The sequence below is a fragment of the Diorhabda sublineata genome, chromosome Y (assembly GCF_026230105.1).
Source record: "Diorhabda sublineata isolate icDioSubl1.1 chromosome Y, icDioSubl1.1, whole genome shotgun sequence".
Classification (NCBI taxonomy): Eukaryota; Metazoa; Arthropoda; class Insecta; order Coleoptera; family Chrysomelidae; genus Diorhabda; species Diorhabda sublineata.
Window position 1 is genome coordinate 2,646,411 of NC_079486.1, and position 23,206 is coordinate 2,669,616.

A 23,206-nucleotide genomic window follows, 5' to 3' on the forward strand; every position below is an offset into this window, starting at 1 on the left:
AGTAGCGTTGTCAGAAACTAAAGCAAAAGGTAAGCCAAATCTAGAAAGAATATCCCTTAAAATATTTATTGTTGCACTAGATTTAGTGTTTGAAGTGACAACAGCTTCTAGCCATTTTGTATGAGCATCAACTAAAATATATTTATCAAGAATTGGACCTAAAAAATCAATATGAATTCTTTGCCATGGTCTATCAGGAAAATCCCAATTTTTTAATGGTGTTTTGGGAGGATCACTTTTAGTTTTTAAACAATATTCGCAAGATTTAATTACATTTTCATTATCATAACTAATTTGTGGCCACCATACATAAGAACGAGCCAAGCTTTTAGTTTTTTGACCATTCCAAAATGAGGAGAATGTAGTTGTTTTAATGTATTTCCTTTTAAATTACAAGGAATTACGACTTTGTGGCCCAGCATCAAACAACCATTGACCACACTAAAATTGTTTTTATAATTAAGATAAGGTTTACATAACTGTGGTATCTTTTTAGGCCACCCCATATTAACATATTTACAAATTTGTGATAAAATTTTATCATGTTGGGTTTCCGTTTTGATCTGTTCCCAAACAATCGGCAAATCAGTATTTGAGGCAATAAAGTTTAAGTAAGAACTCTCAATGTCAAACTCTTTTAATTCTTCCCCTAAAGGTAAACGAGAAAAAAAGTCAGCCGTATTATCTTTTGATTGCACATACTCCACATCAAAAGCAAAATTAGAAAGTATTAGAGCCCAATGTTGCAATCTGTTAGTGGCAAGTGGTGGAATGCCTTTCTTATTTCCAAATAAAGTTACTAAACATTTGGCATCCGTTTTTATCGTGAATCTCCTACCATACAGATACTGATAAAACTTCTTCACACCAAAAACAATGGCTAAAGCTTCTTTTTCTACTTGAGAATATTTTTGTTGACTGCTAGAATGTGTTAAAGATGCAAAACTAATGGGTTTTTCTACATTATTAATGGCATGTGAAATCATAGCTCCAACACCATAATAAGAACTATCAACAGTCAACTTTACTGGTAAATTTGGGTCATAATGCTCCAAAATGGGAGCAGAGCTAATTATGTTTTTAATTTTATTATATGCCATTGTACATTGTTCAGACCAAATAAATTCAACATTTTTCTTCAATAAATTGTACAAAGGCTGAAGTACTGAGGCCACGTTAGGTATAAATTTATTATAAAAATTCACAAACCCCAAAAATGATCTAAGTTGAGTAATATTTTGAGGTACTGGAGCTTCAACAATCGCTCTAACTTTATCTTCACTTGTATGCAATCCGTATTTATCAATTGTGGTACCCCAATATTGTACTGAGTTTTTGAAAAATTCACATTTGTCTAATGCTACCGTAAGACCACTTTTTTGTAACCTATCCAAAACTTTTTCCAGTAATTAAAATGTCATCTAAAAAACAAACAACCCCATCTAAACCTACTAAGATTTGTTCCATTATTCTTTGAAACATTGCTGGAGCACTAGCAATACCAAAAGGTAAACGATTATAACTAAATAACCCCTTTGGAGTATTAATAGTTGTTAATTTCTTTGACTCATTGTCTAACTCAATCTGCTGATATGCTTGAGAAAGATCAATTTTTGAAAACTCAACTCCGCCTTGTAGATTAGAAAATAATTCCTCAATACGGGGCAATGGGTATTTATCAATTAACAATACAGGATTAAGAATAATTTTATAGTCACCACAAATTCTGATGGTTCCATTTTTCTTAGCTACTGGTACAATGGGTGTTGCCCAACTGCTGTATGATACTGGGCTCAAGATGTTTTCAGTGACAAGTCGGTCTAGTTCCGCCTCAACTCCTCGGCATAAGGCAAAAGGAATGGAACGGGCTTTGCAAAACTTGGGCTTGGCTCCCTCTTGCATATCCAGTCGCAGAGCACCTCCATTAAATTTACCCAAGGAAGGAGAAAATACTTTAGAATACTTCTTTTATAATATTTTCTTTATCTTAATTACATTATTTAAATCCTCAATTTGTAGTAAGTTTTCATTTTTATCAATTAAATTATTAATGCTATTTACACTTAGTTTAAATAAATTGAAAAAATCTCTACCCAATAACGGAGGGCCCCCATTAGAAATTATATACAACCGTATTGTTTCTGTTTTTAAATTAAAGGTCACTTTTACCTCAATAAATCCCAAAGGATGAATACTTTAACCATCATAACTTGCCAAAGTTTTGCTGGTTCGATAAACAATGAACTTATTCAAATGTTTTTCTCTAAATCGTTCAGAAATTACAGAGACCGTGGCCCCTGTGTCCAATTGAAAAGTAAACAGTTGCTTGTTTATTGTTATTTCAATTGTGATTTCATCATTTGAAGCAGATAAATTAAAAATGTGATCATACTTACTGGTTTCATCATCAGATCATAAATCAGAATTATTATCTAAAAAATAATTACCCCTCTTAAGTTTTTTCTGGCAAATATTGGCTAAGTGGCCTTTTTCATTACAAAAATTACAAAAATAATTTTTAAAAACACACTTATCTTTGTTATGTCCTGTTTTTCCGCAGACCTCGCAGCTGACCTGATTGACATTTGACGCGTTGACAGGTTGGCGTCGACTTGGGCCGGCTCCATCTTGCGAGCTCCGCTCAAACTTGGGCTGCTGTCGGTAGTTTCCATTTTGTGGTACAGGAAACTGACGTGGTCTTCGCTGCGGCGGCGCCGACCCCTGGTTGCCAAATCCTCTTCCTCCTCGTTGATGCACATGGTCTTGATAGAAAATTTCTTCTTTCACGGTTACGACATGTTGATTTCTTACAATACTGGCTATCTCCATTGCTCTGTCGAGGGAAATTGTCACCTTTTCCTCAAATAGTCTCTCCAGGACCTTGGTATTATCCATCCCCATGATGAACTTGTCTCTGAGCAACGCTTCTAATTCAGTTCCGAAATCACATTGTGAAGCTAGGTTACGTAATCTTGCGGCCCATTCAGCGGCCGTTTCAACACGACTCTTCGTGGCTTCATAAAACTTCTGGCGTGCTGCAAAGGCACTAGTTGTTGTTTTAAAATGTTTATCGAAAAGCTTAATTAAGTCCTTGTAGGTCTTCGTTTCGGGCTTATTTGGAACACACAGGCTATAAATCAATCTGTAGGCATCTTCGTCGCATGCATTCAGCAAAAGAGCACGTTTTACTTCTGAATCCGTAATGCCGTTTGCAATAAAATATTGCTCTAGCCTGGCGCTAAAAATCGACCAATCGGAATCTTTGGCCGAAAACTCTGTTAGCTTACCAATAGCTGAAGATGTAGCAGGAGTAGGAGGATTTTCTTGTGCCATGCCGACGATAACCACGTGCAACGTGCGCGAAACTTCCGGAAAATTTCTCAACCAAAAAAAATAATATACGCGTTTCCGTTTTACCTCGTCGCCAATTGTAATGTCTTGTTAGGGTTGAGCAAAAGTACCACGAGTGAAAACTCACTTACTTTATTAATTAAAAAAGAAACAATTCGAAATTAATATTACAATGTGTTCAATCTGACAACCGTGTATTCGATGTTAACGGTTCAACGATTCGAATAGAAGAGAGGCGAACTCCTACTACAATAAGCAAAACGTGCATGCATACAATAAAAAATAACTCTTAAACGCCTGGGTTAAATATTCGAAATATCTTATCAAGAAGAAGTAATAAGGGTTGCCTATGCTTATTGGAACAAATTAAATATTTAATGTGGAATACATTACACATGGTAAACGAAACTGTGTTTGAGAAAGCTTTCTGAAAGGATGAGATCTGATATCAGCTCTTTTGGATTCCCTCTAATTAATTAAAAGTCCAATTTCAAGAATTATTTCGAGATAAATTGTACAGTCCTAAAGCTCACCTCTCCTCAGAATCAAAAATAAAGATTAATAACGTCATAAGCTCGAATTCAGTATCAAAATGGATAGTGTTGAACAACGCGCGGTGATTTAATTATTGAGTTAACCTCAAATCAAAAGTTCGGCCAATTTACGGTTTTCTGATGACGATGATCCCCTTAAACAGGTCGGGAATAACTCCTAGACTAAGTAATCTTATGGTAGAACTGAGATAGTGTTCAGTTGAAATTGCAATGAAAAAAATATCGACTTGACCCATTTTGTTAAACCACAAACTGAAAATGCGCGAGAAAGACTCATTAAGTAAATAAAAAAGAAGTAAAAAAAGTTAAACCAAATTAAAAAAAGGACGAAAGTATGGTCAAATCGTTTGACATAGATAAATCAACAACAACCAATGAAAATAAAACATTTTGGGTGTCCCATACTCCCCACTAAAATCCTCCAATCATATTAGAATAAAACACCACAATATGTTATGCGTAATGAATAACTCTCAAAACAAACTTTATTAAAAACGTTAGAGCAACTTTATTGGGATAAATAAATGATAGTTATACTTTAGCCCAACTTTATTGGGATACATAAATGATAGTTATACTTTAGCCCAACTTCCTGGGGATACATAAAGGATAGTTATACTTTAGCCCAACTTTATTGGGATACATAAATGATAGTTATACTTTAGTCCAACTTTATTGGGATACATAAATAATAGTTATACGCTAGCTCAACCAGGTTTGAATCACAGTCCTACCAAGTTTAGGACACTTAGTCCATGTCTGGGCCTATACTGGACCCATCGTAAAATCCCATATGGGAAACAATAAGATGGTTTGATTATGGAGCTCCTCGAGGAAGTCTTGAGATTGAAATTTGTTATAATACACGTATATACAAACATAATTTTATAATAAAACTGAATTTGCATTACAAGTAATTTCGTATTGAAACACGAGAGAATTCTCTTTCGAATTTATCCTTGGAGAAACGGGCAAAACTACACACAAACTCGATATTCTTTGGGGATGAACAAAATATTCGCAAGAGTTATTATGAAATGTTAAATTTCTGTTACGAAGCTTTATCGAATTGAAATGCCCGCTTTTTTTGCTTAACGATTTGACAAGTGCTATTCGTTAAATGTAAAATTCATTCCAATGATATATCAACAAACGGAAACTTCACTTATTTACTTACAAAGTTTTCTCTGACTAATTTTAAAAAAATCAATTGTAACTTTATTCGATTTAGTTACCCCAAGGAATTAATTTTTTGTGTACTGTTGTTGTTTATTCATACTTTTGAATAATCAACTGATTCTGAAAATTAAATATTTCGATGTTTACCTGGAAAAGTTGTTTACTATTCAGTTCGCGGGGAAGCGTTAATTATCTTTTGAGATTTTCGTTATTGCACGAACAGTTTTATAAATTCAAAATCCAGTTTGTTTTTTGTTAATTCTTTTTCGCGCGATTTATGAGTTATTTGATCACAATTCCCAGAAAAAATATGAAAGCTCCTTAATAACAAGTCAATTAAAGATCAAACAACTTGAGGAAGACAATCCAAACAATTTTTATAGCCGTTTATTGTATTTATTTTTGGAAAAAAATTCACATGGTAAACGAAGCTGTGTTTAAGAAAGCTTTCTGAAAGGATGAGATCTGATATCAGCTCTTTTGGATTCCCTCTAATTAATTTCAAGCATTATTTCGAGATAAATTGTACAGTCCAAAAGCTCATTATCAAAAATAAAAATTAATAACGTCATATCTCGAATTCAGTATCAAAATGTATCGTGTTGAACAACGCGCGGTGATTTAATTATTGAGTTAACCTCAAATCAAAAGTTCGTAGGTTTAAATTGTCCACAAATGAACATTTTCGAAATTTTAAAAATCCTTTCTGTTCAAGAAACGTCAATTATTTAATTCTTCTTTTTGATTGGGTAATTTAAAAATGGTAATGACTGCGCGTCGTCGTTTTATAACCCAACGGCTTTTGGGATGCTATTACGTTCAAACGAATACCAGTCCAAAACTCAAAATTTAATTAGTTTTTATTCTTCGTCCGATGGAATCTTTGATTAAACTTAATACCGGAATTGTCAGAAATATCATGAGGCTTTAAATACTAAGAGTTCAGTTTTGTGGTCACGTATATTTCAGACACAACAACCTGGGAAATCGCGCGCAGAGTTGTGCATACAAAAGCTAATAGTTTCCCTCGTTAACACAGTTATAATAATTTAAAATCCCTTACGGCTCAAAGTCCCGCAGATTTTTCTACAACTAGAGTTCATTGTACCAAACATCCATAAGAAAAATAATTTTTTAGTCTGTTTTTTTAAAATTCTGGAAAATACGGAATAGGTTATGTCACCAAATTTAATTGCTGTGAATTTTTTTTGAAGGGCTGTTTAAAGTCAAAAGTTTATGTTACATTTTAGAAAGGAACAATGAAAAAAGAGAATGAAAATAAAAGTTGGATGATCGAGAATAATGATCCAAAGATATAAGATGGTGAGAAGATTGATTCGGAAAGAAAAGTGATGAAAAACTAAGGGTTAATAACTATGGATAGATACAAATGGGAAGTATATGTAAATAAGCGTAAGTTTGAGGATGAACTTACCTTGAAAATGGCTTGAAAAGAAACTTCCGGAGTTGGTAGTAAATACAAATAATCATAATAGTTTAAGAAATTGTATAATAATGATTCTGAATATCTCGAGCGCTCGAACTCGTTGGGACGCTACTACAATCGGTATTACTATCCGTAGCGGGTGTCTCATTTCTCAAATTTTCCATAATTTTGCGTTTATAACTCAAAGGACCCGGTTTAATTGCATCGCAAAAGCAACGCTTCTCTTTTCTCAACCTAGACATAACGGTTTTCAATTTATATCAATATTTGACATACGACCGCGTTAATGTCAAATTTAACTAACATAACCTCAAAACAACATTTTGTTTTTTACAATTGATTATTTGTATCCAACATACTTATTATAACCTTGAAGTATTCTTCTTTTTTATACGTCTGAGCGGTGTCAGATTCAATTAGACACTGTTTGAATCGGATTGCGGAGTCTAAAAATGTTAATAAAAATGAATGGATTCCCCCAAACAAAAAGTAATAAAAGTCTACAAGCTATATAAATGTATTGAAATCCTCCACGGACTCTCGGAGTCCGGATGGTGGCTTTTCGGATTACGAGATAACTAATGTAAATACATACTGAGGAACCCAATCTTTATGTGGGATGTGTACAGATCCTCGTCTTCTGTTCCATACGCTTCCTGGTGGTATCTGACACCTCCAGAGAATACAGATAGAGCATCAAGCATCTTGTAGGTGTCTGTATCAAAATAAAAAACAAACAATATTATCTCCTTTGCATAAAAAAGTACCTACTCAATTCTCAATGAAAAGTATATCAATCAGTTGTTCAACAGTTTACAGACTAAGTACCTAATCATTATAATTACCTAATTATAAAATAATCTTTCTGGCTTTCTGAGTGGCAAATTTATCAATCATTTCCGTAAAACCTATTTTTTCACAGATTTCGAATTCAATTTGAAGAGAGATTTTCTTTGAAGAACCACTCTATTTTTCAGAATACTCATATTTTTTCTTGGGCTTCATCAGTGTATCAAAATCAGAATTGCTGAAATTTCCTGCAAAGTTTCTAATTTTGTTGGAACCTTAATACCAATGACATTATAAGAACAATTTTCTTGTTGGTTGCAAGAGTTATTCATACTTTCAAAAGCACTTAAAGTTTCAGGTGAGTGAAATAATAGAAAGATATACATGAATTTTTTTATAAAAATTTCAAATCTTGTTGAGCTCCAAAACTATTGATACGTTTACCTCCGTGCCCTTGCTGATCTTCACGCGAGTTTTTTTGGACAGTTAGTTAATTCAGATTTAATCAATATATTTAATGTTTATAAAAAAAGTTGTTTAAATAACTTTTTGGTGTATAAATATAGTAATAAAAAACACTGCAAATTCACATGTGCAGTGTTGCCGTTTCAGTTGGCAAGTTGGAAATTCAAAAAGTGATGGACTTATCGATCTAGCTTTGTAATTACTATTTGAGAAGAGGTGATTCATTAGTATTAGATATTGTCAACCTCTTAAAAGCATTTAGCTTGTGTAAATCATACTCATCAATATGCATATTAAATGCATATTCTGTATTTTACAACAGTCTGGAAGATCCGTTTCATCTAAATTTTCCTAAATTGAATTATTACACTCATCCGAAACTGTAAGTGCTTCCAAGAGTGAGACTCTCTTATAACCAATAAGAAAAATGTTCTAATAATGTCACTGATATTGAGGTTCCAATAAAAAATACAAACAGGAAACAAACATGAATACTGATGAATTACCCGACTCAAGGCTCTTATTGGGTACTTCATTTTGCAAGGACAATGTAAAACTAATTTACAAAAAAAAATGCCTTGAATTTATTCATGAAAGTGGGGACAGATTTTTAAAATTTAAATTCTTAAAAACATTTTTTTATCATCCCATCACCTATGAAAAACCTCCTCCCAATCCTATCGTATGGTTTAATTAGTTAGTAATGTTGTTCGACTTCGAGATAATGAAGGAGTTAGAGCGGAACAGGATTTAAGGGATCTCAAATATTTGAGTTTATCTACTCGATTTATTTAAGACATACCAAAATTTAAATTGTCCACACTATCCAGTACAAGATGAGTAATTATTGAACTTACCACTGAATTTGGAAGTTGTTCTAATTCAGTCTGAGTATTGATAGTCTTTCTTTCAAGAAATAGTCCAAATCGATCAAATTACATATTTTGTTCAATGCCTTTAGTGAGTTTACTAATTCAATCAACTGACGATCTTAAATCAAATTATACTCGTAATATTTTTTTGTTTTGTACAAAACAATAGAGACTAACGGAGAACATCGAAACAGGCGTCAGACAGTGTAATAGTAAGTGTGGTAAAAGTAGTAGTACATGTCTTGGATTTCTCGATGTAAGTATTCTCTTATCTTCTTTTACTTTCGTGATATGTTCATTTAACAAATTTTGGGCAGCTGTGTGTATGTCCTCAGTGTCGATTCTTTGTACAATCAACCAATCAACATGTATACCATAAGTTTTTACATATATTTATTGTATTTAAATATTTACCTCTATTATTCGATTCACTTTCCCCATTTTGTTTTCTATTAGCATTTTCATTAGCCATTCAAAGTTTTATCTGATGTGGAGTTGTCAGTATTTGTATCGCCATTCGTTTTCTTAATGCTTCTTTTATACTTGTCAATTTGTCACTGTCACAATCAAACGAAGACTACGAAGAACAAGAAGAAGAAGAAGAGAAGTAAGAAGTGGAGGAGGATAAAAAAGAGAACGTGGACGAAGTATAAGGAGAATAGCAGAAAGATACTTTTGAATGGCGATGCCGTGATTTTTAAAGGTATTTTCTGTCGGAATGCAAATTACCGTTCTAATTTTTGATAACAATTTCTTAATTTTCTCAATAAAGTTTGTTGAAAAATCCTATTTTTTCATTAGTTTTATGCAAATCATTATCTTCTTCTTCTTCTTCTTCTTCTTGTAGTAGGACGAGGTCCTGTCAGGTCTGTCATCTGCCCTCTTGTGACGCCGATGTCCAGCTGTCGTTACAGCGTTTTGGGGGCCTACCGATTGGGCGTCTTGTGTCTGGTTTCTGTCTTTTGGCCTATTTGGCAATCCGTTCTGGAGCCATTCGTTCTACATGGTCTCTCCATTGTCGGCGTCTTGCTCTTACCCATCTAACGACATCTTGTACTCCCAGTTCTCTTAAGGTATCTGTGTTGGGTTTTCTATCGTGGAGTGTGGTACCCTTTATTGTTCGTAATATCTTCATCTCTGCTGTTCTCATTTTTCTCTTTGTTTGTGTTGTGTCTGCCCTTGTTTCTGCGACATAGGTTAGTATGGGTCTGATACAGGTCTTGTAGATTCGCGTCTTACTTTCTATGCTCATATATTTCTTTCTCCATATAATGTCCCGTAAATATCCCGATATTCTAGTTGCTTTCTTGATCTGCTTATCTACCTCGTCCGTTATGTTTCTACTGCTCGTTGTTTCTACGCCTAAGTAGTTGAAATTCATTACTTGCTCTATAGTGCGCTCATTTACTACCAACTTGCATCTTATTGGGTCTTTGGATATTACCATGCGTTGTGTTTTCTCGCATGAGATTTGCATGTTAAGTATCTGTGCCGTCAGGTTAAATTTATGAAGGAGGCGTTGTAGATCGTCTTCATTTTCAGCTATAAGTATAGCGTCATGTGCGTAGCAAAGGATTCTCAGGCGACGGTTATTCATTTCAAATCCTGCATTAACTTCGTTTACGCTCTCAATTATTTGGTCCATTATTACGTTGAAAAGGCATGGGCTGAGGCTATCTCCCTGTCTTATGCCGGATGAGACTTTGAGTTCTCTTGTTAGCCCACAGTCTGTTTTTATTCTTGTTTTGGTGTTTATGTTAAGTTGCCTTATTAGATTTGTATAATGCTTCTTGACGCCTTTTTGGTTTAGTCGGTGGATTACATCGTTGAGTTTTACTCTATCGAATGCTTGCTTTAGATCTACGAAACATGTGTACATGGGTTTATTGTATTCTATAGATTTCTCTATCAACTGGCGTAATATAAATATTGCGTCTATAGTGGATCTGTTTGGGCGGAAGCCTTGTTGCTCTTCTGAGATGCCTACCTTAGCAGTTATCTTATTTGCAAGTATCTTGGTAAATAACTTTAACACACTACTAAGTAGCGTTATGCCTCTGTAATTCTTCGGATCTGATTTTAAACCTTTCTTGTATATAGGTATAGTTATACTAGTTCTCCATTCTTCGGATATTACTCCAGTTCTTTCTATTTTATTGTACAGTTTTATTAATTCTTTTTCGATTTCTGGGCCCCCGTTCTTCAGTAGTTCATTTGGGATATTGTCTGTACCTGGTGATTTTCTATTCTTTAGTTTCTTTATGGTTGTTTGTACTTCTTCTAATGTGATGGTTTCTTCCTGTTCGTCTGGGGAGGGCGGATTTGCGACTTCTTCGTCCCTGCTTCCGTTGTTATCATATAGGATCTCAAAATGTGCTGCCCATGTTTCCTGATTTATAACATTTATCACTACCTCCTCGTTGATTGGTTTCTTCCTTTTTCGTATCATGTTCTATATTTTTTTCTGGCCTCCGTACAAATCATATTCCATTTCCACTGAGAAATTTTCCCAGTATGTTTTTTTCAGTTCTTTTATTGTGTTGGTTGTTCTATTCCTCACTCTTTTATAGGCTTCGTATTCTTCCTGTGTTCTATTGGTAATGTATTTTATGTACGCTTTCTTTTTTTCATTTGCCAGTTCCTTAATTTCTAGAGTGAACCAGGGTTTATTCTGTGTTCTATTCGTGTCTATTGTTCTTTCTCCTAGGGATTCCTTTGCGTTGTTCTTTATGTTATTCTTTAGTTTCTCCCAGGCGGCTTCTACGTTGTCAGTTTCTTTTATAGGGTTTTGGACAATTTTTTCGCGGATTCTGTTTTGATAGAGGTATTTAATGCTTTCATCCTTAAGCGACTCTATATTAAATTTCGATACGTAGTTGGATGTTTTCCTTTTCTTTATTATGTGGGATACGCGGTATTTACACAATACTAAACCGTGTTGGGTGCCGATGTTAATACCCGTACGTCAAGTATCTGGGAGGGGTGGACTTTCCTGTTTGTAATTATGTAGTCAATAGTTGATTTTTGGCTTCTCGTGTTAGCGAAGGTGTACTTTTGTTGTTCCTTATGATCAAAACATGTGTTGTTGAAACGTAATTCGTTGAGGGCGCATACATCTATCAATATATCTCCGTTATCATTCACTGCTCCTTCGTTGAAACTATGCATGATTCCTGGGATAACTGTGTTCCCAATTCTTGAGTTGAAGTCGCCCATAATAAACACTTTGTCTTTACTGGGTATTTTATCTAACGTAGCTTGCAAGGCATCAAAAAAAGCTTCCCTTTCTTCTTTTGGTTTGCTTACATCAGGTGCATATATACTTAGTAGGTGTGTACATTCGTCGGCCAGCTCTACTGTTATCTGTATGATGCTATGACTTATATACTGTACTTCCTTAATATCTTTTTCAAATTTTTTATTCACTAGTAACCCTACTCCTCCCCGTGCTCGCAAGTTCTTGTCGACTCCACTATAAAACAGTATGTAGTTTTGGTACCTTTGACTGCCATTGCCTTTCTTCTTGGTCTCTGAAAGTGCGCAGAAATCTATTTTGTTTTTCTCTATTTCTACGACCACCTCATAGTCTTTGTTGCTCCATGATGTAATGTTCCAACTTCCGAGTCTTACTATGTTTTCTTTCCATACTCGTTTTTTCCGTTTTCGTGCCGTGTCGTCGTCAATGCTCCGTCCAGTTTCCGAGGCTAATGTGACAGTTCTGTGAGTGTTTTTTCTTTTTACGAGGGGCAGGTTACTGGCCTCACCCCTTAACCCTCCTCCTTTATCCGGGCTTGGGACCGGCAGTGATAGTCAATGGGCTACTCAATCCACCCATCAACCACCCTAGGCGGAGTTGCAAATCAATATTTATGCCAAATTTATTCATTTTCATGCCTTTTCCTTAGATTTCCAAATAAAATTCAATTATATTGTCTTAAAGCGTCATAAATGTTTATTCCCCTTTCCGTCAATTTGATGCCCAATTCCATTTGGCACAAAAATTTCATAAATATGATTAAATTCATTCATCTGTCAAGCCGATAACTTTTCCTATGTCCAAGCTAATCAATTTTATTTATTTTTCAATAAAACAACTTCAAAATAGCAATTTTTTTCCCGTAATTTCGATGCACAAATCAAAGATTCTCAACATTTTTTTCCGCCACAATTAGGGTAGAATATTGTTGCGTATCTTGAAAAGAATAGAAATTTTTGGACTCTCAAAAACAGCAGTTGGTGAATAATTACTTAAACAATTACAAAAAATTTGGTTGTTATATTATACTTGTATTTTCTAAAATTAATATTCATCGTGCGAATTCTGAAGCTAGATATACTGTGAAATTTCCTTGGCCGAAACAACTCCCAGTTGCATCTATAATTTCATCTTCTATATAATACGTTTTGGACACAACATGAAACCACCATTTAATAATTGGAATAAGCTTAATTGAGGTGCAATCTGCAAAACGGTTTTTGTTGGCAAAAATCTTGTAGAAACCTATGGATATTTAGTGTCTGTGTGTGAGGTAAATTTTCTTAATTTCAAAACTTTCCCATTTTCTGAAAAATTCTCCTATTCAATGGCAAACGGATACATCATCTAAATAGTTTTAGTTTGAAAATAACAAGGTATAAGACATCAATCAATCCAAAATATGAGTCAAATTCACTTTAGTTACAATCCAAATTACAAATATAATGATATTAATATTCACTATCTATTGAAATTTAAATACCCTGATCTGATCGACGGTTATTGAACAAAGTCATAGCACATTCCTAATCCCAGAGCTTTTGGCGAACATTATTTATCTAATCAAAGTGTATTTCGAACTAGAGTTTCCATAGATAATTCAATTGTTTTATCCTAATTTCACAAAATCTGGTTGCAATTGTGAAGAATCAGCGATCAATGTCCAATTTGGCGAAGAATCAATTGAACTACTCATATTATTTGTTGTTATACTAATAGATGGAGTATTGTCAATATTCTCAGTAGTTCTAGAATCACTAATTTCATTTATTATTTATTCTGCTACTTTTTTATTTTTTTCTGTATCCTTATATTCTGGTTGATTGCGATTGGAGGAAGCCTGATGTGAGAAGTATTTTTCCTTTTATTATTCGAAGTCCACGAACTAGTGATCAGTGGCGGAGGACTGCAAATTTTTTTTAGATACATTCTAACAATACTTATTTAAAACAAAAGAGCAGAATACATTTGTACAAACTATAAATATCGAAATTCAATTAGTTTACCTGAATTACAAAATATTTTCTGTAGCTAAGGTGAATATTGATTGTTACTGACATTTTTTAGGTAAATTTGGTTTTTCCTTCGCTGTAAAAACGAGATATTTTTTTATATAGTATATTTGTCTTCTGAGTAGAAAGGTACAGTATTAATTTTTAATAAACGAAAGACAAAGAGTTATTTTCTTCTATTTTTTTTCAAATTTTATATATTTTGTGTAGAATAAATCTTTTATTTTAATCATGACAACGTTAAGTTCTGTAAGTAGGATTGTTCACAACATTAAGCATGAAAAACTCAAAGTTATAAAAGTTTTACATTTGTTTTTCTAATGATTGCGAACCGAGGAGAACTCGTTAGGCTCTACGTGCTTTTCCGTGGTTCAATAGGGAGGAAGAAATTAATAGAAAACTACAAACCATTCAAAGAGAAGACAACGAATATTGTGGTGAAAATTGTACTGAATAGCGAAGAACCGATTCATCAGCGACCAAGAAGACTATCGGCACCCGAAAAAGAAGAAGTAGATAGACAGATAGAGGAATGGGGAATGGTTAAAAGATGGAATAATCAAACCGAGTTGTTCGGATTTCGCTAGTCCTATTGTACTAGTGAGAAAAAAGGATGGCCGAGCCAGAATTTGTTTCGATTATCGCAATTTAAACAAAAATATAATACGCGATAGATTTCCACTTCCCTTCGTTGAAGATGTACTAGACAGCTTAAAGGGAGCAAGGATATTCAGCATCCTTGATTTGGAAAATGGATTTATTCATGTACCTGTTGAAGCAAGCAGCACAAAATATTCTTTTTTTGTAACGCCGATTGGTCAGTACGAGTTTATGGAATGTCCATTTGGAATGTGTAGTAGTCCAGCAGTTTTCCAATGATTCATCGCTCATGTCTTCAGGGAGTTGACTGCTAGAATGTACGTTATATACTACATGGACGATGTTATCATCTTGAGTGCGAACGAAGAAGAGGGGATAGAAAGACTAAAACTTTTATTAAAGACAGCTGCAGAATATGGAATATGCAAGTATACATGGTTATTGAGCATTCTTTTAGCAGCGATCTAGTGACGATTCGAAGCTTCACCCGATATACTACATGAGTAGAAAGACGACCCCTGCAGAGATGAAGTATACAAGCTATGAGCTCGAAGTACTCGCCATTATTAAAAGTGTGAAGAAATTCAGAATCTACTTGCTAGGAACGAAATTTAAAATAGTTACAGAATGTAATGCATTCATATAAACCAGGGAGAAAAGGGACCTTACAACAGGAGTTACACGATGGGCCCTGATGCTAGAACAGTATGAAATTGAGTATAGACGAGGGACACAGATTGCGATAAAAAGTATTTTGACTACAGAAGAGTATGAAGATTTTTATTTAGAGCATGATATATTGTATAAATACGATAATGGTTTAAAATTACTTGTCATTCTAAAGAACATGTAGACTTAAAAAATAATAATAAAAGCCCACGAGATAGGAAATTTTTGAAAGAAAAAAATAGAAGTAGTAAACAAGGAATTTTACATACCAAGACTAAAAGACAAAATAGAAAGGATTAAAAATAACGGTATACCTTATATTATAGAATAAAAAAGGAGGAAAGAAAGAATGAATGCTTCATCCTATACAAAAGCTAGAAGGTCCGCTAGAGACGTATCACGTCGACCAATTAGGACCAATGAAATCAACAAAAAAAAATTATCAGCACATTTCTGTCGTAGTTGATGACTTTTCCAAATTTGTGTGGCTTTACCCAACAAAATAAACCACGACGAAAAAAGTGACATGTTGTTTTGAAAAATAGCGTAAAATATATCACATCGTCCTGTAGGAAAGAAAGAAGGAACGTTTCATCCTAAAATCAACAAAATCAACCACGACGAAAGAAGTGATATGTTGTTGTCTTAGCGTAAAATATTGGGAAGCCCGTCAAGGATAATATCTGACAGACGATCCGCGTTCCGCTCTGAAAAATTCGTATCATATTGCCGAGAAGAAAATATTAAACATGTGTTAACAATTTGTGGAGTCCCACGAGGTAATGGAGAAGTGGAAAGGGTAAATAGGACCCTTATACCAGTCTTAACAAAACTCAGTTTGGAAGAGCCAGGAAAGTGGTACAAATACGTTGACAAAGTACACACTGCCTCGAATACCACCTATCAGCGAAGCATAAGTACCACACCCTTTGAAGTATATACAACTGATCCAAAATTGAAGAGAAAATTTTTTGATCCTCACGAAATTGTTAAGGTTAAAGAAAATGATAGATATGACGTTGTTAAAATCGGAGATCACGAGATTATCGCTCTACTCCATCCTACGGCGAAACACAAATTCTGTAATAAAAGTGTTTTCTCTCTAACCGGCGTTTTAAGCAAAAAAGAACCCTAGACAACCAAGAAACTCTTTTAGTTATTTATTGCGTTATGCAATTCTGTGGTGATACGAGGATATATTGAAAAATTCTTAGCCTACTATAGAACCAATGTTTTATTGCGCAACCAGACCTCCACAGCTTTTATTATCTCCTCGTTGGGAGAAAATTTACGACCTATTGAATTTTTTTTCAGTTGAGTGGTCAGTAACGTCGAATAGTAATCTCCAGTTATTGTTCTACCCTTATTAAAAAAATCAATCATGATTACTCAATGGCAATCCCAAAAAACTGGAGCAAGAACTTTTCCAGCACATTTTTGGACACGAAACTTCTTAGGTCTGGGAAAACCAGAGTGTCGCCACTCGACAGTCTGATAAAATCATGTCATAAACTGTATCGATATTTTCGACGACTGACACAGGAGCTGGCCTTCATGATCGGTCATCATCTTCAATGGAAAATTTACCTCGTAAATCTGCTCACCTCTTAACGCTTCTAAATACAGGTACTTGATGATGGCTTGATACTCCAATTTGTCGATTTTCACAATTTCGGTGGATATATTTTTTCTTTCAATTTATTGCGTAACTCTAGTTTTCATTTTTAACGTAAAACTTAACACTGACATTTTTAATAAGTTATTTTTCGTTGCTATTGTAACGCAATATTTTGTTTATGCATGGAACTGGTCTAGGCCACCAACTTATCAATACATCGTCGTATAGTTCAAATGGGGGACGACAATGACCCTCCACTTTGGGATTCTCAAATATTTGAGGTTATCTACTCGGAAATAACATTTTCATCACTTTAGGGTTATGTGACACACAATACCAATTTGTTGGGGTTTATCTAAGAGATAAACAAATTTTAAATTTTTCACAATATCCAGTACAAATGAGTAATTATTGAATTTACCACTGAATTTGAAAATTGTTCTAATTCAGTCTGAGTAATGATAGCTAGTATTTTCTCCAAGAAATATTCCATTGATGATTTGCAGTTATTACGAATACCAAAAACAGTTGATATCTTATGAATCACCTTTTCCTGTAGTTTTTAAGTTTTTAGTATCTTTCGACCAAATGGATCAAATTCCATATTTTTTCAATGCCTTTAGTGAGTTACTAATTCAATCAACTCACCATATGAAATCAAATTATACGCGGTAATATCTTTTGTTTTATACAAAACACAGAGAAACTAGAGAACATCGAAACAAGCGTCATACAGTGTAATAGTGAGTGTGGTGGTAGTGGTAGTAAATGCAGCACACAAATTGTTCTCACGTATTTTATGCAATAATCATCACTTGTCCCCTTTTGTTTTCTATTATCATCTTCATTAGCCATTCGAAGTATTATCTGATTTGGAATTGTCAGTATTGACATTGCCATTCGTTTTCTTAATGCTTATTTGACACTTCCCAATTTGTCACTATGCAATCCTATCAACCATTTGAAGGTATCTACGGCTCCATTTTCCAATTCTTCTTCATACTTATACAATTCGAAATTATGTATGATTGTACCATTCAAGTCCAGAAAGAAATTATGCTCATTTACGTTTCAAACTATAAGCATTCTTACTTCTTTTCAGCATCATTTTCCTCATCATGGCTCTTCACATTACTACAAATATTTCGAAATATGTGATTTAAGATAGTTTTGAAAATAATAAATTGATGCAATTAAATATTTTGTTGTTGAGCTAAGTGGTTTTTAAAATATTTATTTTGCCAATCTATCACGAGATTTAAGAATAATAAATCAATTAAAATTAGAGGAAATGCAGCTGTAGCACCTGCATTATGGAAATATGTATTAATATCTGTTCTCGATAAATAAAGAACATCTGTTGTACTTAAAATTTGGGTTGCCAATTTAACTTTCATAGCTATTATGTTTGAGCGAGAATGAAAAAAAATCTAGCTGCTCAATAACCATCACAAAAAGCCGTTACATTGTTTCCACCTTTGCACTGATAAATTTCGCAAATCATGCAACTTGGAATTTCGTCAAATTGGTCCAATTACAACTCTGGTTAAAAAAAAGATATCGAAACAAATTATATATCGTTAGAAAATCTATACTCTAGCGATGTTTATAAAAAAACAAAAGCTTCCTATCACCTTTACTTTTTTTTAAACACATAAATTGTTGTAATAATATGAATATTTAAGATACATTACATACTGAGAAAGTTATGAAGTTATAACTTCTTGCATAAGTTAAAATAAAAAGAGACATGAAAATCAGGAAAATTGAAGAAAATAAAGTGAATTATTGAAGAAATGAGTCGTTTTAGAAAATATCTTGTTTAGCAATTCAAAAATTTTCTAAGTAAAATTGGGTTGGATATCAGTAATTTATAAAAAGTTTTTGTCATAATAGTACAGCAAGTCAGCAATGTAAAAAAAGAGATCGGGAGTTTTTATGACAGCTATATATGTTAAGGAATCAATCCTATAAGTTTTAAACACGAAAAAAAAAAGGATTATAATAGAATGAAGTAATAAACTCCACTTTAGTAATGAAAATAATGAATATCAACTCACTGGCAACATTCTTCATCAATTCATTGTAAACTACTTCTTCTTAAACTTCCCACAGATCAGTGAGATATTCTAATTTTACATTTAATGGCTAAAAGTTTGGACGATGGATCTGTTAGTAAATGGGAGGAATACAAGTCCAAAAAAGATTTGCCTTCTCTTGAGGATATGTATGAATTTTTAAGAAGTAGATCAGACTTGCTAGAGCGATTAGAATTGAACAAACTTGAACAGGGATCCAAGTAAGGGAAAACCAGGGACTTACTTTCTGCCGATTCAGAAAATAATTCACATGAAAACAAAACCTCTTTTCAAGGTTTCAAGTGTGCCATATGCAGTGGCGATCACAGAGTGTTTATGTGCGACAAATTCAAGGCAATGTCTGTGCTAAATCGCATGGAACAAGCCAAAAGACTAAAGTTATGCTTAAACTGTCTTCGAAGTGGCCACAAAACCAACCAATGCAGATTGTATGCTTCATGTAAAACATGTAAGGGTAAACACAATACTCTTTTACACATAGAAAACAAAAATCAAGCAAATCAAGAAAATGTTTCCCTAACTACAAGTTCGGAACATTTTCAAATTCTGTTATCCACTGTAGTAGTAGATGTTTTAAACAGTTATGGTGCTTACGTACCTGTTCGAGCTATTCTAGATTCAGGATCAATGTCTTCCTTTATAACTGAGTCTCTTCACTCAAAACTAAATATTCCAAAGCAAACAATAAATTTCGCTGTTTCTGCTTTGAACAGTGCCGTCTCTAATGTGAAATATAAATGTTGTTTAAAATTTAAATCTCAACATAAAAACTTCCATAAGCCCGGACCAATCGAGATGCTGATAGGTGCTGATATTTTTTGGAATGTTTTATGTCCAAACCAATTGAAGTTAAATACAAATGGTCCTGTTTCCAGGAAACTCGGCTTGGGTGGTTGGTTTCAGGTAAAATACAAGGCTTTAAAATTTCTAATAATATAGTTTGTAATTTGATTCAAAATGAAGGTGATTTATATATCCAAGACCAGTTATCAAAATTCTTTGAAATAGAGAGTGTTAAAACTGCCAGTCCTTGGTCCAAAGAGGAAATGGACTGTGAAACTCATTTTAAAGACACAACAACAAGAACTTAAGAAGGTCGTTTTGTTGTATCGATTCCATTGAAAGCAAGTCCAAAAATATTAGGTGAATCGCTTGAGCAAAAATTCTCAAAAAAAATACCAATTCTCAAGAATGTACAAGAATTTTATCCTCGAATATGAAAGGCTCAATCATATACAAAACATGGGACAGGTATCTGAAGTAAATCATGAGGTTGCCTATTATTTACCGCACCATGGAATTCTACGTATCCATAGCGCAACAACGAAATTAAGGACAGTTTTTGACGCCTCGGCGCGATCTACAAGTGGAGTTTCTTTTAATAAACTTCAGCTAAAAGGACCGGTAATTGAAGATGATTTAGTGTCAATATTATTACGCTTTAGACAATATAAATATGTTGTTACCGCGGACATTGAAAAAATGTACCGTCAGGTCTTGGTGTCAAAAAATCAGAATGAAATGCAAAGAATTCTGTAGCGAGATAACGAAAAAAAGCACTAAGTGTGAACTGTGAACTTTCCACGGTAACTTATGATACTACAAGTGCACCATTTTTAGCTATTAGGTATTTAGTAGAATTAGGTGAACTTTGTGAAAGAGAATTCCCGATTATTTCAAATATTATTCTTCATGATTTCTATGTCGATGACCTTTTGACAGGTTTCGATGACATTCACATTGCAAGAGAAAGTTGTCTTAAATTATGTGAAGTTCTTGGATCAGGCTGCTTTCCACTTCGAAAGTGGCGATCAAACTTTCCGGACATAATGCATGATCTAAAAGAAGGTAAACTTGCTGATTCTTCGGAAGGTCTAATCTTTGGCGAAAATGATGTTGCAAAAACCCTAGGTATATCGTGGATGAGTAAAACGGATAAATTAATATTTCATATTGATGTTGGAATGAAGGGTGAATGTTTAACAAAAAGAGTTATGCTTTCAGGCATATCCAGAATATTCGGTCCAATGAGTTTACTTGGCCCTTGCATTATAATTGCTAAAGTAATGTTACAACAACTTTGGAAGGAAAATCTATCTTGGGACAGTCCAGTTTCCCATGAATTACAAGTTAAATGGAACAATTTTATACAAGAACTTCCGTCATTAAATTATTTAAAAATTCAGCGACATGTTACTTGTGATAATTCCACACAAATAGAATTACATGCCTTTTCAGACGCTTCTGAGGTAGCATATGGTGCAGCTGTGTATGTCAGATCAAAAAATTACTATGGTGAAACATTTTGTCATTTGTTTATCTCTAAAGCTCAGGTTGCTCCAATTAAATCACTAACAATCTCTCGGTTAGAATTATGTGCAGCCCATCTTCTGGCTAAACTTGTTAATAAGGTTACTACTTCTTTGAGGCTTGATTTCAATTCTGTAACATTATGGTCTGACTCCACAATAGTGTTGGGTTGGATTAAAACTCCAGTTCATTTGTTAAAACCATTCGTTCGTAATCAAGTCATTCTAATGGAAGCAAAAACGTTGAGAGAACGAAAAGGGAACAGTATTCTTTCCAAAACAAGTCCTAAACATCAAAATGTAGGCTTACAGCTGTCCTATGGAAGGTATCTATTTTATATTAATTATATGTATAAAGAATTTTGAGGGGACCACATTTCTAAATGTTTGGGCACATTTGTTCTTAGCTTTTAACTCTCTGTCATCCTTTACTGTTACGAGATATATAGAATAATTGTAGATAAGTATAATTTTGAATATGCCTCTTTCTGTTACTCCTTTTAATTTTGTTGGTATATGTCTTCTTTTTCACTCGATGTATTTTTTATAGATTATCTTCTAAAGCAGAAGATCAAAATTCATTATTTTCATTATTAAAGTGGAGTTTATCACTCCACTCTATCATAATCCTTTTTTTTTCATGTTTAAAACTCATCAGATTGATTCCTTATCATATATAGCTGTCATAATAACTCCTGATCTCATTTTTTACATTGCTGACTTGCTGGACTATTATGACAAAAACTTTTTGTAAATTACTGACATCCAACCCAATTTTACTTAGAAAATTGTTGAATTGTTAAACAAGATATTTTCTAAAACGACTCATTTCTTCAATAATTCACTTTATTTTCTTCATTTTCCTGATTTTCATGTCTCTTTTTATTTTAACTTTTGCAAGAAGTTATAACTTCATAACTTTCACAGTATGTATTATATCTTAAATATTCATATTATTACAAAAATTCATGCGTTTAAAAAAAAGTAAAGGTGGTGGGAAGCTTTTGTTTTTATATAAACATCGCTAGAGTGCAGATTTTCCAATGATATATAATTTTTTTCGATATCTTTTTGCTAACCAGAGTTGTAATTGGACCATTTCGACGAAATTCCAAGTTGCATGATTTGCGAAATTTATCAGTGTAAAGGAGGAAACAATGTAACGGCTTTTTGTGATGGTTATTGAGCAGCTTTTCCTCTTTATTTATCGAGAACAGATATTAATACATATTTCCATAATGCAGGTAGTACAGATGAATTTCTTCTAAATTTTAATGATTTATTTAATATACTTAAATTTCGTAATAGATTGGCAAAATAAATATTTTAAAAACCACTTAGCTCTAGAACAAATTATTATTATTATATATTTGTAGTAGTGTGTATAGAATCGTGTTTAGTTTGACGTCCGGCCGGCAGGAGGAGCTGGTGTGTATAGAAATCAAACACAAATAGTATTTTTATCAAGATCAACTTGCAGCCGCTAGGTACTTCCAGTTTGACTATTCCTCGCCAGATGGCGCAAGTTCGTGTTTGGTTAGTTTGGCGATCGGTCAATAGACTCGTGTTTAATTTGACGTTTGGCTAGCGGGAAGCGCTAGTGTCTATGGAAGCTTGTTTAGTTTGGCGTCTGGCCGGCAGAGGTCGCTGGTGTCTACAGTATCGTATTTAATTTGGCGTTTTGCTAGGGAGAGGCGCTTTTGTTTATGGAACCGGGTTTAATTTGGCGTCTGGCCGGTAGGAGGCGCTAGTGTCTATAGAATCGTGTTTTAGTTTTGCGATTTGTTGAAATAGATTTATATGTCTATAGAATCGTGTTTAATTTGACTTTTGGCTAGCGGAAGGCGCCAGTGTCTATGGGAATTTGTTTAGTTTGGCGTTTGACTCGCTGGGGGCGCTACTGTCTATGGAATCGTGTTTAATTTGGCGTTTGACCCGCAGGAGGCGCTAGTGTCCATAGAATAGTGTTTTAGCTTGGCGATTGGT